This window comes from Aquila chrysaetos, chromosome 5 (genome assembly GCF_900496995.4).
Source record: "Aquila chrysaetos chrysaetos chromosome 5, bAquChr1.4, whole genome shotgun sequence".
Taxonomy (NCBI): Eukaryota; Metazoa; Chordata; class Aves; order Accipitriformes; family Accipitridae; genus Aquila; species Aquila chrysaetos.
Genome location: NC_044008.1, coordinates 61,194,417 through 61,209,589, shown reverse-complemented (window position 1 = coordinate 61,209,589; position 15,173 = coordinate 61,194,417). Strand labels below are relative to the sequence as shown.

The 15,173-nt window shown below is 44.3% G+C and overlaps 1 protein-coding gene across 5 annotated transcripts in view; it reads left to right on the top strand.

Annotated features, from left to right (window-relative positions):
• The window catches only part of CTDSPL2 (CTD small phosphatase like 2), a 49,147-nt gene continuing 33,974 nt past the window's right edge, over window positions 1-15,173 (top strand). The window contains exons 1-2 of one of the 5 annotated variants that reach the window (XM_030014487.2): window positions 1,386-1,441; window positions 9,609-9,815. The gene's annotated coding sequence lies outside the window, so the exon portion shown is untranslated. Of the gene's footprint in view, window positions 183-1,332; window positions 1,442-9,608; window positions 9,816-15,173 lie in introns of those variants that run through there. The other 4 variants (XM_030014488.2, XM_030014482.2, XM_030014486.2 and 1 more) reach the window with 4 other exon arrangements.

Below are 15,173 nucleotides of genomic sequence, written 5' to 3'. Positions count from 1 at the left end.
AAGACTGCCTTAAAAAAAAAAAAACCAACAAAAAAACAAAGGAGAAAGTGAAAATAAAGCTTCACACTAGACTCCACAGGCGTCTTAAACCAGCAACTCAAACCACAAAACTAGCACTGCCCTACGCTTTGCAAAAGAAGGTAAAGCTACATGCAGAAGCCGAGCAATCCACAACACGGCAGGTGAGGCGAGAGGGCAGAATCGGGCACACCGCCACGCCGCTTCCCCCGCGGGCCGGGAGCCGGCAGCCTCCTCTAACCGGCCGGACTGACCAGCCGAGGGGAACGTTTTCAGCCTGCCAGAAGGGAAGCCAGGCCACCCGGGCACAGGGGAGGGGGCGGCCGCAGCGGCGACCGACCGGCGGCGAGGACCGGCGGCGGCCGGAGCACCCCCGGGGCGCGGCAGCTCCGCCTGTTCGGCTGCCGCCCCTCCGAACCGCAGCGCCGGCCGTGGCCAACCCTCCCCGGGGAGCGCAGGAAAACGCTACTCCCGTCCGCAACCGCACCGCTTCTCCGCCGGGAAACACTCCTTGCCGGCCGCGGCGGCTGAGGTCTTCCCCGGCGCGCCCGCCTCCTCCTCCGGGGACGAGGCGGGGGTGGGGGGCTGCGGGGAACCGAGCCACCCCCTCACCCCCCCGCCCTGAGGCTCGCTACCGGCCGGTCCCGGGACTCCCCAGCCCGTCGGGCCCCGGGAAGGCCGCCCGGCCCGGCCCGGCCTCGCAGCGAGCGCTCCTGCAGCCACGCACTCCTCCATCAGAGCCGCCAACGGCGGCTTCCCCCCTCCCCTCTGGGCGCGGCGGGACCTCGGCCGCCCCCCTCCCCCCTTCCCCCCCCAGCGCTCGGCGGGACCCCGCACCGCTCGCGCGCGCCCCCCGCCCTTCTCCTCACAGCTCGCCCCTCGCCTCGCCTGGCCTCACCTCGGGGCGGCCCGACCCGGCCCGGCTCGGCTCCAAGAGAGCGAGGCGGCCGCTGCCTCCTCCGCGTGAGGCACCCTCGGCCCCGGCGCCTGAGGCGCCGCCTCCCGCCCTCGGCGGCGGCTGCCGGCCCGGGGAAGAGGCGGCCGGGCCCTCTCCCTGCACCCCCGCTGCGCGGCGGCCCTTCGCTCTCCGCTCGCCCGCCGGGCCCGCCGCCTCGGGGCGCCGCTCCCCGCGCCAGGCCCCGGCTTCCCTCCTTCCCGGCCTGCCCCGGCGCCGCCGTCCCCTGGCCCCCCTCCCCCGGCCGGGCTGCGCCTGCGCGGCGGCCCCTCTCCCCATCCGGGTCCCTCCGTGCGGTGTAGCAGGTCGGTAGGCGGGAAATGGCGACTGGCTGCTGAGCGGCTGCGGAGCGCGGAGCCCCGGCGGCGGTGTAAACACAGCGGCGCCCGCCCGGCCCGGCCAGGCCCGGCCGGCCGCCGGGGGACCCGGACACCGGGGGCCCGCCTCCCCGGCACCCCGTACCCGCAGGTAACTGACGCGGCGGCTCAGCTAGCGCGGGGTCCCAGCCCGGGATCAGGTGGGAAGGCAGGGGGTGGCCGCTCCGGAGTGACCGGCGGGAGCCTCCCCTCAGGGCCTGCCCCGCGGCGGGCCCCTGCGCCCCGCGTCCTCGCCCGCCGGGCTGCGCGCCCCGCTGCGTGTGGAGACACCCCGTCCCTCCCCGCTCACCTCCCCTCGCCGGCCGCGGAGGCCAGCCAGCCCCGGCCTCGTCAGAGCGGGGGCGCAGCCCTCCCGGGCCAGCCCCCTGCCCCCGGAGGAGCGGGCGGCGGGGCTGTCACCCCCGCACTGACCCCCCCCCCCGCCCCGTCCTCCGCCTCCCCCTCTAGGCCGAGGCCTGTGGTGAGTCTCCTCCGCCCGGGCGCCCCCCGTCCCGCCCGCCCCGTCCCGTCCCGTCCCGCGCCCCGGGCGGCGGTGGGCGCCGCGGGGGCTGCGCTGTGTGCGCCGGGGAGGGGGGGGGGTTGGTGCGGCGGCGGCGGGCAGCGGGGGCGCGTCCCGGGCCGGGCCGGCTCAGGGGGCGTAGCTCTGCGGGCTGCATCCCGGCCCCTGTTACACACGGGCGGGTCATGCCCGGCGCTGGTTCCCGCGGGGCGAGAGCGCAGGACGCGCCTGTTGCTGGCTGTTGTTGTCGCCGCGCCGGGGCGGCAGCGCTGGACGTGCCTGTCACCGGCTCCGGGGCGGTGGGGGTGGGGGTCGAAACGGCGGGGGTCTGCCGCCCCGCTGCCTCCCCGGCGGATGCCGGGCACCGGCGCGACGCCGCAGGCTGCCCGGGCAGGGATCCCGGGCGGCGAAAGGCTGCTGCGAAGGATGTCAGCGCGGCTGGGTAGAGGGGAATAACACCAACTTTGTCTGCTGTCACTTGTGAGGGCGGGGGGGGGGGGGGAAGAGCGGGGGGGGGAAGGCGGCCGCGATGTACCGGCCGGTAGCGCGCAGGACCACCGCCATCTAAACCCGTTATTGGCATTCCCCGTCAATACTGGGAACGCGGCATGAGATATTAGCATGCTGCATGCCACATTGATTATCTGCTCACTTCTGTGTTACTGAGGAGTACTGTACAAGCCTGTTGCTCAATTTTATGGTACTTAGGAGCACATGAGAGGGCAAGTCTTACTGTTTCTTTGTGACTGTTTTGGTGAGCTCTAGCCTAGATCTGCCTGGGATATTTCTTTCTCTGCGATGACGATTGTAGCACTTGTTCTGATCCCAAGTCTATTGTTTCTATTCGGGGTTTTTCATAGTCTTCCAGTTGCTTATGGTACACTTTTTTTTAAAAGTAATTTTGAGACTGCAGTTATTGACTTTGCCTTTCTTGATAAGTTTCCACTGTTACAATACAGTAGTCCATGAAGAGGATCTCTAAGTATAACTATTAATTTGTTGCCTTGGGCAAGTCACAACCTCTTTTGCCATTTCTCCATCAGTAAAATGGGGATAATAATACCTCAGAGAGTTGTTACAAGAAGTAGTTAATGTTTGTAGAGGGCTTAAAAGACCTAAGTGTTATTAATTAAGCCCCATGACACATTAAGGTACGAGTTAGTGAACCAGGTTTACACATGGATGAACTGAGGCAGGAAGAGATTATGATTTAGCTAGAGTAACATATTGGATCTGTGACAATAGCAGAAAACAAGTTGTAACTACTTCATGCTGTAGGCACAAGCGAACAGTTCTGTGTAACAGATATGATTCCAAGATTATTTGCCCCTCCCTCACCCCCTCCCCTTCTAATTTCAAGCTTTTCTACTTTAGGAGGTTTTGCCTGTGTGACTTCCAGTTGACTGGATAGCTCCAAGGACACTTGTGGCTTGCCCACTTAAAAGTGTTTCAGCAGTTTTCATAACAAGATATATGTTCTAGGATGCAAGCCAAATCCAGACTTAAATTCCATAAAACATTCTCCACTTTTCCTCTGAAAACATTGTGTAGAACTTAGTTAAGACTTGATCCCGTTCCAGTCAGTGGAGTATACACTAAAGCTGACGTTCCTGTTTCATCTGAGAAAGTTCTTTCATTAAAGAAAAAAATCTCTTGTCAGTCTGTCCCAGAGATTTAATAGTACAGTTAGATCATTTTTCTAAGGATGTAAACATTCCACATATGCTGGAGCTGTACATGCATTTTCATAATTTAAAGGTAATTTTCCATCTTCAGACTTCCACCACAAGTGTTGATAACTTCCTTCCACTGTGTTGATTCCCCAGCACACTGATATGACATTATAGCAGGCTGAATAGCATTAAGCTGTTAAAAAAAAAAAAAAAATGAGGCTACTGAATTCAAAAGGAAACTTAGTCTTCATCTTACAAAGTTTTTCCATACTGTATTGGCTTTTATTTTCTTTGATCACTTGTCATGCTGCTGAGGTTGACACCAACAAAAATAGTGTTTGCAGAAGACTTTAAGAATCCCATTTTCTCTTCTGACAGTTTTCTGTGCAGATATTTCATTTCCATGGAAGAAACTTTTTCATAGGTGTAAGTGGAGTAGTAACTTGGAGTACTTGCACATTTTTGTAAGAACCCATACTGAAAGTCAAACTGAACTATTTTGGCAAGAGCTTGCAAGAAAAGCTTGAGCAGGGGGTTAGACAAGATGACCTCCAGAGTTCCCTTCCAACCTCAACCATTCTGTGAGTTTGTAAGAGCAGGATGTATCAGGTAGGACTGGAATTTGGCAGAAAGTTAAAATTAATGTGCATTTCTAGACATATGTGTACTCTGACAGAAGTTTGATACTTCTTGCCCATTTGAAGGAATAACTGGAAGTTCTAGAACATCGTGATAATTTCAAGATCACAGCTGAAGCCAGTGTAATTGTATAACTCTAAAATTGCCTTTTCCAGTTTATGGCTTTGCAGCTTTTCCCTGTTCAAACCCTATACAAGTTCTTCCCTATCCATGTGTTTTCAGCCTGGTCTCCCTAGGGGAGCCAGTTCCTATGTATGATAGTTTTTGGACTTTGATAATGTCAGCATAGGACTATTAGGATTATCCCAGATTTAAAGGCTGGTGTGTGTGTATGTCCCCACTCCCCCTGTGACTGCATCCTTATTCCATACTTTCTCAGGAGCATTCCTCTCAGACAAGTGCCTTTCTGATTCATTACTGTGAGTAGATCAGATATGATGGTTCTTACTCTTAGTAGCCCAGAAAGTAAAGGACTAAGTCTGAATGAAATTCTTTCATTTGCTGGCAGCTTACATTACCACTAAACTGTTGGCACCAATCTCCTGTAAATTTTAAGTGGAAGATTGTTTTTTCATCTATTGTATATGACAAATTCATTTGATGTTTATACTTCCCAGTTATGTCTTCAAAAAATACAAATATGCACCAGAAGTGCATAGTTGATTAATCAAATTCATAATGGATTACAATTTTTAGGGGGCAGACTATTTAAATTGAATCATGCTGCTCTGATCCTGTAAGGGAACAGTAAGCTCTTTACAAGCTTGTTTAAAAAGAGTAGCTATCTCAGGCAGGGATTTTGACAGTGTCAGGCCCTATAGAGTACTTTAAACATAGATTAATTTGCTGAAGTGCAGTGTTAGTTGCAGTGCAGTGTATCTCTTCTGATTGCTTGGAGGAGAAACTCACATACACCAAGATACTTGAAAGCCAGTATAACATGTTGTTTACATGTTGAGTTGCCTAGATGGCCATTATTTAGTATTTTAGAAAAATAAATATTTTACATTCACAGGTGAAGACATTTTCAATAGCACTTGAAAAATTAAGGGTGAAATCATCCACATCTAAAGCAATCAGTTTCAGAGGTTGGATAGTAGCTTCCCAGTTGGCAGTCTTAACTTTTTCTAAATAGATTACTTCCCAATCAGATCAGTTTCAGTAATTACTTTGATTAAGGTCCTCTTAACTACAGAAAATAAGAAGCTATTTCATCATACCTCATGATCCAAGGAAAACACTTGTCAGGACAGTCTGGTATAAGAAAATAATGAGTTGAGTATCAGCCTGAAGTGTATTTTCACCTTAGCCAACACTGTCAGATGTGTGATCTGGCATACGTCCTTTGTTGCCTCAGTTTCCCTATCTGATGGGTTAGTATTTACGGTAATACTGAAATCTGTGGACAAGCCAAGGGGAAGGAAATGTGCAGCCGCTGGTGGACAGGATTAACTCAGCAGCCGCATTGATCTCTGCTGTATTGTGACATAAAAAATACAGCTCCCTGTGGGGAAAGTTTTATGAGAGTCCAGCCCCATCAATCAGATTTCTATGCATCTAGCTAAAAATAACCCTAAAGCCAACATTTAGGAAGCCACCTATCTGTTGCATTAGATCTAATGAGGATCCTCTGTCCATTAAGTGATGTGGATGCCAGAGTTGCATGTACAAGAGATGAAGTTATCCCTAACAGTCCCAATGCCTGTCTGACTTCAGAATTTCTTTTTGTTGGGCAAGGAATCTAGTTAGAAGGCATAAAACACTTCTGGTTTTGAGTTAATAATATTTATTGTAGCAGTGTAACTTTAAGTATAACATTATCATGAAAATAAGTTTAACTAAAAGGAGCTGTTAACTCCACAGCATCTGGAAAATAAGCTATGTGTACTTACTTAAAGTAGCACAATACTAAAAAATATATCCTACTATTCATGGCCAATATACAAAATGTAAATAGGAGGAAAAAAAAATCTAAGACTTTAAAACATTTGGATTAGAATTTACCTATAAATAAATTACTTAATATATAAAAACACACACAGTGGCAGCACAGCAGGACTATCATTATCAGCAGAGTAAGGCTAGGAAGGTGATACTGTAGGGCATGTTAGCATCCTTGAAGCCTCATATGAAAGAAAAGGAACCTGTCCTTATTTAGGCTATGTTAGGAATAGCTAATTTAAGCTAATAAATTAACAGGAACTCAGATCAAATCAAAGCAGTTGTTCTAAGCAATTTAGGTTTAGCTGCACTGATTCAGTCTAAATCATAATTCAGTTTACTTTAGGCCACTCTAAAACATGATTGCTTTGATTCACCCTATATTTTAGGAGGTGCTAATTAGAGGAAGGTAGGTAATTCAATCTAAGGATTAGACTATACCACAAGGACTTTACTGGCACCGCAATACTAGCCTAGTTAGTGGTAAAACCCCTACACAAAGGGGTTCCTTTTGCCAGCACGAGTTGCATTTGCACTCACTAGGAGGCTTTTACCCTAGCTATATTTGACTAGGGAAAAATAGTATTTCCCCTTCCTTTCAAATTTCTAACAGGTAGTATTGTACTGGTAAAGCTTCTGGTTTAGACACAGCCTAACATAGATTTCCTTAGTCTAGATAAAGCTTCAAGGGTACTCAGTATCTTCTGCTGAGTATACGTGGGCCGAAGATGCTGGAGCAGAGTCTAATACAGGTATATTTATTTCTTACCCCCTGTGGTGGGATTTTGCTTCATCCATTGTAGTTTCCTCTAGGTTTTCTCTTCTATAGTTTGCATCTTGTAGCTGGTGTTTCTGAAGTATTCACTATTTCAGGAAGGAGTGGGCTGACTTGAGGTAACAGCTAGGTTCTATAGTCTCCTTTGTCCTCGGTTCATTTTCCAATACACTTTTCATATGAGATAGTGTGACCTGAGTTGCTTCTCTTTTCTTCCTTTCCCAGGAACTTCTCTCATTTTACTATCCTAGGGGAGCTCATTTAGGTGCAGCAGGCTTCCTTTTATATGAAATAATGCCTTTGGGCTGTTGTGTGATGCCTGGTCACCTGATTCAAATCCATCACCTGGGAGAGAGATAAATCCTATAGGTGAGGGCTGAGCTCATTTTCTTTTGAAAACGTGGCTAACTGTGACACACTGTTTGTACTGCAGTCTTGTGTCTGTGGTGTGTATCTGTGTGCATGTCTGAGAAATAGTGAAGAACAACATCTGTTAGAAGTTAAAAAATAAAGAGGATAAGAGAAAGCTAGTTATTAGTAGTTATATGGACAACAGTTATGTTGTATCTGTGTTTGCTAAAGAAAAGCATAGTATGAACTGAAGTTTTAAGGTTTGTTTCAGAGGGGGGAAAAAGTGTATGAGAAATAAAGGAGGTAATTTATAGACAGCAGAAATATTTAGAAGAACATTAAAGGTACTTGTAGGCTTTGTGTACGCTAGATTTATATATAGTGTATTTGATTGAATTACCTAGCTCAATATATTTGACACCTTAAATTCTTGTCAAGACCAAGCAGTTGTAATTAAATCAATTTAAATATGCTTGGAAAAGCTTATTTATTTTGCTTATTGAGACAGAACCAATGAATATTAAAGAAGAAAACAAGGAAGTTAGTGTAATCTTGATACTTTTAATTTATGTTCTTAAAAATACAGATTTGGAAGAAACTTTTGAAGACTTGAATGTAGCTAAAGTGATATTCTTAAACAACTGTAATTACTGGATTTAGAGTTCCTTAATTTTGTGTTGCTTAGGGACTAGAAAGCTTACTAGCACTCTTAAGAGAAAGTCTTTGAGAGCTCAGTTGGAAAAATGGGCTGTATAGATACAGTTTCAGGTGAAGAGGTATCATGCTTAATTGTTATGCCTGATTACCCTGTTGGACTTATTTGAAGATAATTCTGTTTTGATAGGAGATTGGTGTATTGTATACCTGGAACATGTTTGATAATGTTCAATCTCAGAGATTAATAGTTAATATAGAAATGTCCTGAGTCAATTGACATAATAGGGTTCCACACCATAAAATAGTTTAAGATTAGAAGATAAATATTTGTCATCAGTGGTCTATGCTTTCAAAATTAAAAGGTTATTTCAAGAAGATTGCTCTTTGCTCTTTCTCCTCTTTATGTATTTTCTGCTCCCTTTTGGTTTAGGTGCTGTAAGGTTAGAGGAGTATGTGTAGCTGTTAATGTGCCATTTACTTTGCTGCTGGGAATTTGAAAGGCTCTGTGCCTCCATTTGCAGATAGCTGATATTTTGTCAGAATTACTAAGGTAAAAGGTTTGGGGTTTTTTGTTTGTTTGTTTTTGTTTGATGGTTTAGTTTTATTTTTAAACTAAAGTAACTACACTGATAAACCCACTACTGTTATATCAGCTTACTCAGAGTGTTGTCAGTCTTCATCTGTACTGTCAAATAGCGTGGTGCAATAGGAACAGACCTGTAGAATGAGTCTGTTGGTGTTGAGGGCTTGATGTCCATGTCGTTTGCATTTCTGGAGGTTTTAACCTTGGTCTGGTCCCGTGTCCTTTAGTGTATCTTCCAGTTTAGTTTCAGTTAGAGGACTCCAGTTGGTATGCTGTGAGACTGCTTTGTTATGTGAACTGAAGCATTATAAATGGGACGATGAGAAGATTTGTTTCAAAAGCTCACACTAGATCCAAACTAAAAAACTGATGCAGATTTATGTGAAGCAATATCTTGCCATATGAGAGGGCAGAAGATGCCATGCCACTTTTAAAGTTTTTGTTTGTGTTAAGCTCCTTGTGAAAGGAGTGAGAAGCACGCAGCAGTTGATAGAAGGAGGGACAAATCTGATGTGAAAAGGCTGTAAAAGAGGGTTAAAAGCCTTCAGTCAACCATCACAGGATAGAAGCAAATCACGTATAATCTGTACAGAGTTTTCTGAATGTCTGAACGGCTGCTTTTTCACCTTGAGTTCCCTAGCTTACCTCTACTCTTTTTCCTGTAGCTAGATGGACACTCCTGATCTGCTTGTGCACAAAGTCAGCTGAATTAACTTGGTTTGCAAGAGATGGTTGTTTAAACTAATCTGGGTGGACTCTCTTTGAACACAGAGGATAAACAGAGTTTAAAAAACTAAGTTCTGTTTTATAACATGTATGATACTGAAAGGATGAGGAGGGAATGATCGCCCCCCCAATTTATTGTGCAGGTTTTTAAATATTACTCTCTAGGAGTTTTTGTCCGCTGTAGTGTTCAGGGAAAAAAGTTGTTAACCATTTACATGAATGGTGTGCTTAGCATTTTCTTCAAACTCTATTTCTGAGTTATTTTATTGTCATGTTGTAAGTGTCATAAATGAGGATTCTTCTTAATGAGATAATCACAAGTGCAAGCTAAAATAAAATAGTTACATGTTTCTTGAACAGCAAAATTGGTAAGGTCTGTTTTCCCACAGACTTGTATTCTTTTGTGCCTTCCAGCCCTCTCGTCTCCTGTAATACCTCCAGACACTCCATCCACAGCATTTCAAGTATCCCCACCTCCAGTCAGAGTACCTCCTATTTGCTGTCCCTCCTGGTGCTTGAAGTGTCTACACTGGGCTTGCTCGCTGGCTGAGCTGGAAGCAGAACACATGGTTGTTCATTCACTGCCCTGTCTCTGCTGAGGAGCTGACCTTTTTTTCAGAGGTAGGCTAGGAAAGGAGACAAGGTGGAGAGTGTCTATGTGTAGCCAGAGTGGATGTGGGGTAAGGACTGGGCTATGACTGTTTATCACTTATTGGGGGATGCTAAAAGGGTCTGTCTTGCCTACATGGCTTTTGATATTCAGAAAACTCATAGGAACTTAGTATGTCTGAAATTTCTCTCCCTCTGTGAAATTGGGTTGATGTTGGTCAGTGGGTTCTGCATTTACCAGGGGAGGACTGACAGACACACAGGCAGTTGTGGACAGTGCAATTGTATAAGCCTTATTTTCTCTAGAATCAAGGCTGTACTAGAAAAAGCTTATTAATGTTTATGCTAAAGAATACAGCCTGTCAAAGAGTGCAATAAGCAAATGAAACCCATGACATAAAATACCGTTGCTTTAAAAATTTGTGACCGGATGGTCTTTGTTAAAATAACGTGCCAGAAATTAAAAGGAAAATTTTAAACCTGAATAGTTTCAGTGACCACATCAACACAAAAAAACCCAGCCTTACAGTTGATACTGGAGCAGCTGAGGCTGTGGTTCCACAGCAGCTTAGAACAGTCTCTTGGCTGCTACAGTCCCACTGACCAGCCACTGAAATGGGCCAGGATATGTTCCTTGGCCTTGAGAGGAGGCGGTGTGACACAGGTTGCATCCTCCCAGCTAAGCTCTCTTCCTCCAAAATGGTGACCACCTCTGCCCTGCCTGTAGGGAACAGCCCTCTCCCATGTACTGTTTTGACCTGTTCTGAGCACCATCCAGGAGAACGCTGTGCCATTGATACCATCCATGACTGTGCCGGAGAGCATGCTGACAGCCAAACAGTTGTGTTAAGTTATGTAGTTATACGTGGATGATCGTGGTACAGTGCTTTAACCCCATGCCCTGGGCTTGCTGGTTTACTACTACAGCTGTCCTTTCCCCTGCCAGGAGTTGTATGTATGTTTTTATTCCACCTGTGTTCCTGTGATTCTGTGTTGAAGCATTTCAATTTACTAAGCTGGCCTAAAAATATGGCTAAATGGAGGGTTAGCTGAGTGCCAAAGCTGCCTCAGGGAGGGTGCAGGAGTACGACGGCAATTAGATTGGCTTAGGCTGTCATGGAGCCACAGCCTGTCAGAGCAACAAACTCTATCATGCGGGTGAGAGTGAGCTGTGCTGGAGAAGGGGAGGCTGGAACTCCCTGTGCCAGCTGCTCTGCAAAAACTAATGTCTTGCAACTACATGCTGAAAGGCAGCAAATGGCATAGTCAGTGGAGGAATGAATAGCTCCTTAAATTGACTTTACTGGCGGTGAAAACATCACTGAACTATAGACTGCCTTTTTTTTCCCTCTCCCCCTACTCATCCCCCCTTTGTCATAATGTACAATGGAAAAGTATCTACTGAGCTGGAAGTGACGTAGAGGAAGGAGGTAAGGAAATTAGAAAGCATTCCTTCTGTTTTCATTAAAACATTTATAAATATTGAGAATACTTTTCCATGATTTTGCTAAATTGTTTCTTCAGTGCTTCTGGTGAAAACTATTACGTGCTCTGTCAGATATACTATATAGCACAAAGGTGACAACTAACTTTCTTCCAAGTATGTGTTTGCTATTTAAGTTAACTTGCATTAAGTTTGGTATTTAAGGTAAATTAGGTCTCCTCAGTATCTGGAAAATCCTCCCAAATTATAGTATAGCTGCTTTGTAACGTAATAAAATAACCGCTGTCAAGAAGGCTTGCATTGCTTTGGAATGTGGCGTGGCCCTTTCTTACTCTGTGGGATTCCTGATGGAGAGGCTAGGTTTACTCCTAATACTGGGGAATGATTGGAAAAAATCCAACAACCGTGTAAGCTCACAGCTGATATCAGCACTTTTTGTTCTTGCAGATTTCTCTGTTTTAAATTATGTAGCTACAGATACATGGGTCGAGTGTGGAGATTAGTGGACTTTAGCTGCCTCTACGCCATTCACATTTGCTAGTGTAGGGTATGAATCCATGCCCTGTGATAGAGATGCGCAACCTCCCTTTGACTGAAAAAGTCTCTCAGGTTGCCAGGCATACTAAAATGCTAGTTGGTTTTGCATGTTTTTTGTTAAGAATGTAAACCTGTACCATACAGCATCAGTAATGGTAGTATTAATAGTTCTATGGTTCCTACTTTTTTTCTCAGACATAAACTTTGTAAGGCACTAGACAAACACTATCTTTTCACTCAACAGAGCAATTCCCTGTTTGTTTACAGAGCTGTATCTGCTACTTTACAGCCATTAAGTTACTATTTTGTTACATCTCATGCATTTTAAAGTGGCAGAGATATGTTAGACCAAACTGGAGGCAATTAGCTTGTGAAATAAATAAGTTAAATTCAGCATAGAATCAAAGAAGAATGGAAACATTATAGTGTATATGCAAATCGGTTTTGGCTTATAAAACTTCGTTGCTGTTGGTAACTTGTGCTTATTATACTTTGTATTAGTGGAATATTGACCAGAAACTTCCTGTAACTTTCCACTGAGTAGCCAATGAGGTTTGTTTTTCCTTGTGGATTTTTCACCCAAAATAAAATAGGGGGGGGGGGAAATTAATGAAAGAAAATAACATGTGTAAAATAGCCTTGTTGTGATGGGATCAGACAGGTCCCTGAAACTCATTTCAGTTAAGTTTTTGAAACAGAGTGAGATTCAAGTTCATAATGTCTCAATATTATGTTTTTAAGGTTGTATGTAAAAACATAATATCACTCACAAATTAGTAAAGCTGTTAAAACTTTAGCACTTATTTTCATATCAGTTTCAACTTAGGTATGTGCACAAATTAGCAAATTAATCTCAAGAGACTGCAATTTATAAGAATTAAGTTTTCCATGCAAGAAATAGGCTAGAATGGGCTATGAAAAAGTCAGGTTTAAATCAGCATGTATATGTAATGGAAAATGTTTAGTTTAAAATTTGTATGGACAGTGACTGATAAAAATCTTGACTGATGGCATTTTCCCTGTTTTTAACAAAACAGTTGGTTGATTTTTTTATTTTAAATCAGGAAAGCCACGTGTGAGAATAGCATAATGGCAGCCCCGTACAAGGTAAAGAGCAGAGTTTAAACTATTTTTAAAGGCTTTGAAGCTATATAGCGCACTAAGGAAAAATGTTTTCCAGAGCAATAAGAATCATATTATCGTTTAAACAGTTTTTATCCTACAATAAAAATAGTCTGCTGTTTTTAAGGCCAAAGGAGCAGCCAAAAACCTTATCTAGCCTTTTAAAAGATAGCAACCTGACAAAGTCCTGTGGAATATGTGATTGTGGTTCTGATCCCACAGGAAGATTAAGGAGAAGTAGAGCAAGATTAGGTGTTCTGGTGAAGGTAGGCAAAATGCAGCTCTCTTGTCTGTGTAGACCTTGCAAAAATTATTAGCTTCTCATAACAAACACAGGAGTTACTCCATGGCTTCCATAGTCCAACACAGATTTACTTGGGCTTATTAATCATCTTGATTTTTTGGTTGTTTTTTTTTAATTAAAAAGAGAACTGATATGGATGAGATGAACAATTTTAAAAGTTACTCATTAGGATTTTTTTGTGGTCAGACAACATCCTGGAAGGTCTGTTCAGGAAGTGTTTAGCAACCTGTTTATACCATGGGTTGTAACAAGAGGGAGATGACTTCCAAAAATAGGCTCCCTGTGTGCCTAGCAGCATGGATTAAATGTCCAGAGAGCCTAATATGTCTAAAGACAGCTGGTCTCTTCCAGAATCTCAACAGGAACAGTGCTGGTTCTAGTGGAATTTATCTGCTCGTCTAAAACTCAAGCACTGCAAACTTTTATTTCAAAACATCTCAGCAATTGGTGAGCTTTGCAATATCTGAAGATGACTAATGTAAAATTCTTGGCAACATCAGAGATTGTAAATAGTATCTTTCTTCAGCAGCAGATTTTGGGGTTCTGTTCTAAGTCTTCTACGATTAACCCAGCTCTCCGTTTTTCTTTGTTGGTTAGTAGTCTGACCCAAACTGAAAAGACTGAATTAATTACAAGCAAGTACCCTCAGTCGCAAAGAGGAAAATATCTTGGCCAGGAGGGAATAAACTTTCAGTTCCAAATGGGTAGAGTATAATCAAAACAAAGCCTCACTAGCAAAGCAGGGGCAAAACAATGGTGCCTAGAAATATGATTGCTAAAGCAGAAAATCTATTTTCTGTTAAGGCCAATTATAAAAAGCCACCTTCATTCTTTGGCAAAATCTTTTGAAGAAAATGTTTCTTTTAGGGGAGATGCTTAGGCTTTGGGAGCATAGAACTATGTGTGTGAGCCCACAGCAGAGATACTGAGGAATCATGGTTAAAATGACGGGACTGAAGCCCAGGGGTTTCAAGTGTGATTTTGTTTCAGATTGAAATGACTTAGTAACCTGAAAGATATGGAGGAGAAGAAAAGGTGCTTTCAATGAAACAAGGAAAATTTAGAGGTGCCATTTGCATTGTGTCTTTGATAGTTGCAATTGCTAGCTATTGTTTTGATGGAACTTGTGGTTTCTTTATACATTTATCCAGATTTCATAACCAAGCACCAACATTTGAATAGTACCTATTGTGTGTTTTGCTGGTTTTATAAATCATTGTCTTTTTATTTTGCTTTTACCTACACTGTACTAGCACTACTTCCAGACTTCTTTTAATCATGGTTTCCTAGTTAATAGTTGCATCTCTAGGAGGCAGTTGGAGAAAAACACACTTGGAGATTTGAGAAGAGTGACAAGTAATACAGTATGTTGCAAAATATGAAATACATGAGCTGGAATAACATGAAATTGCTGTAATTTTCTAGGGAAAGAGAATAAGTTGGTTAAAGAAAGGCCAAGAGTCTTTGAGGGGGAAAAGTCTCAACATCTTTGAACTAACAAAAAGCATTTCCCTGAAGTTTGTAAGGTGATTTGGGGCCTGTCTGGATGAAAGACTTTATCTATAAGTCATTTTCCTTGGCTTTGTTGTGAGTCCAGACAGTTATATCATAACACTAGGGTTATCATTTGTCCCATATTTCTCTTTCCCCACCAGGCATAGGCTTACCAACTTTTTGTCCGTTTCCCATAGTGACTCAGGCTTCTCTGTACGCTAGCATAAGATCTTACGTTTCTTGAAAGCATCACTAGTACCATGTGAATGGACTTCAGCCAGCTCAATGAACACATCTTCTTGTTGGGATGTTTCTTCATACTTGAAATCTGGGTCACATCACAGTCATGAAATGTGCTGAGGAAATATGACTGGCATTATTTGTTTAAAAGGAAATTGAAGAAAATAGTTGTTCTTGGTTCCTCTTTCTGTGGATCTGCCCACTGTGATCCAGCTTGTATGTCCAGAAA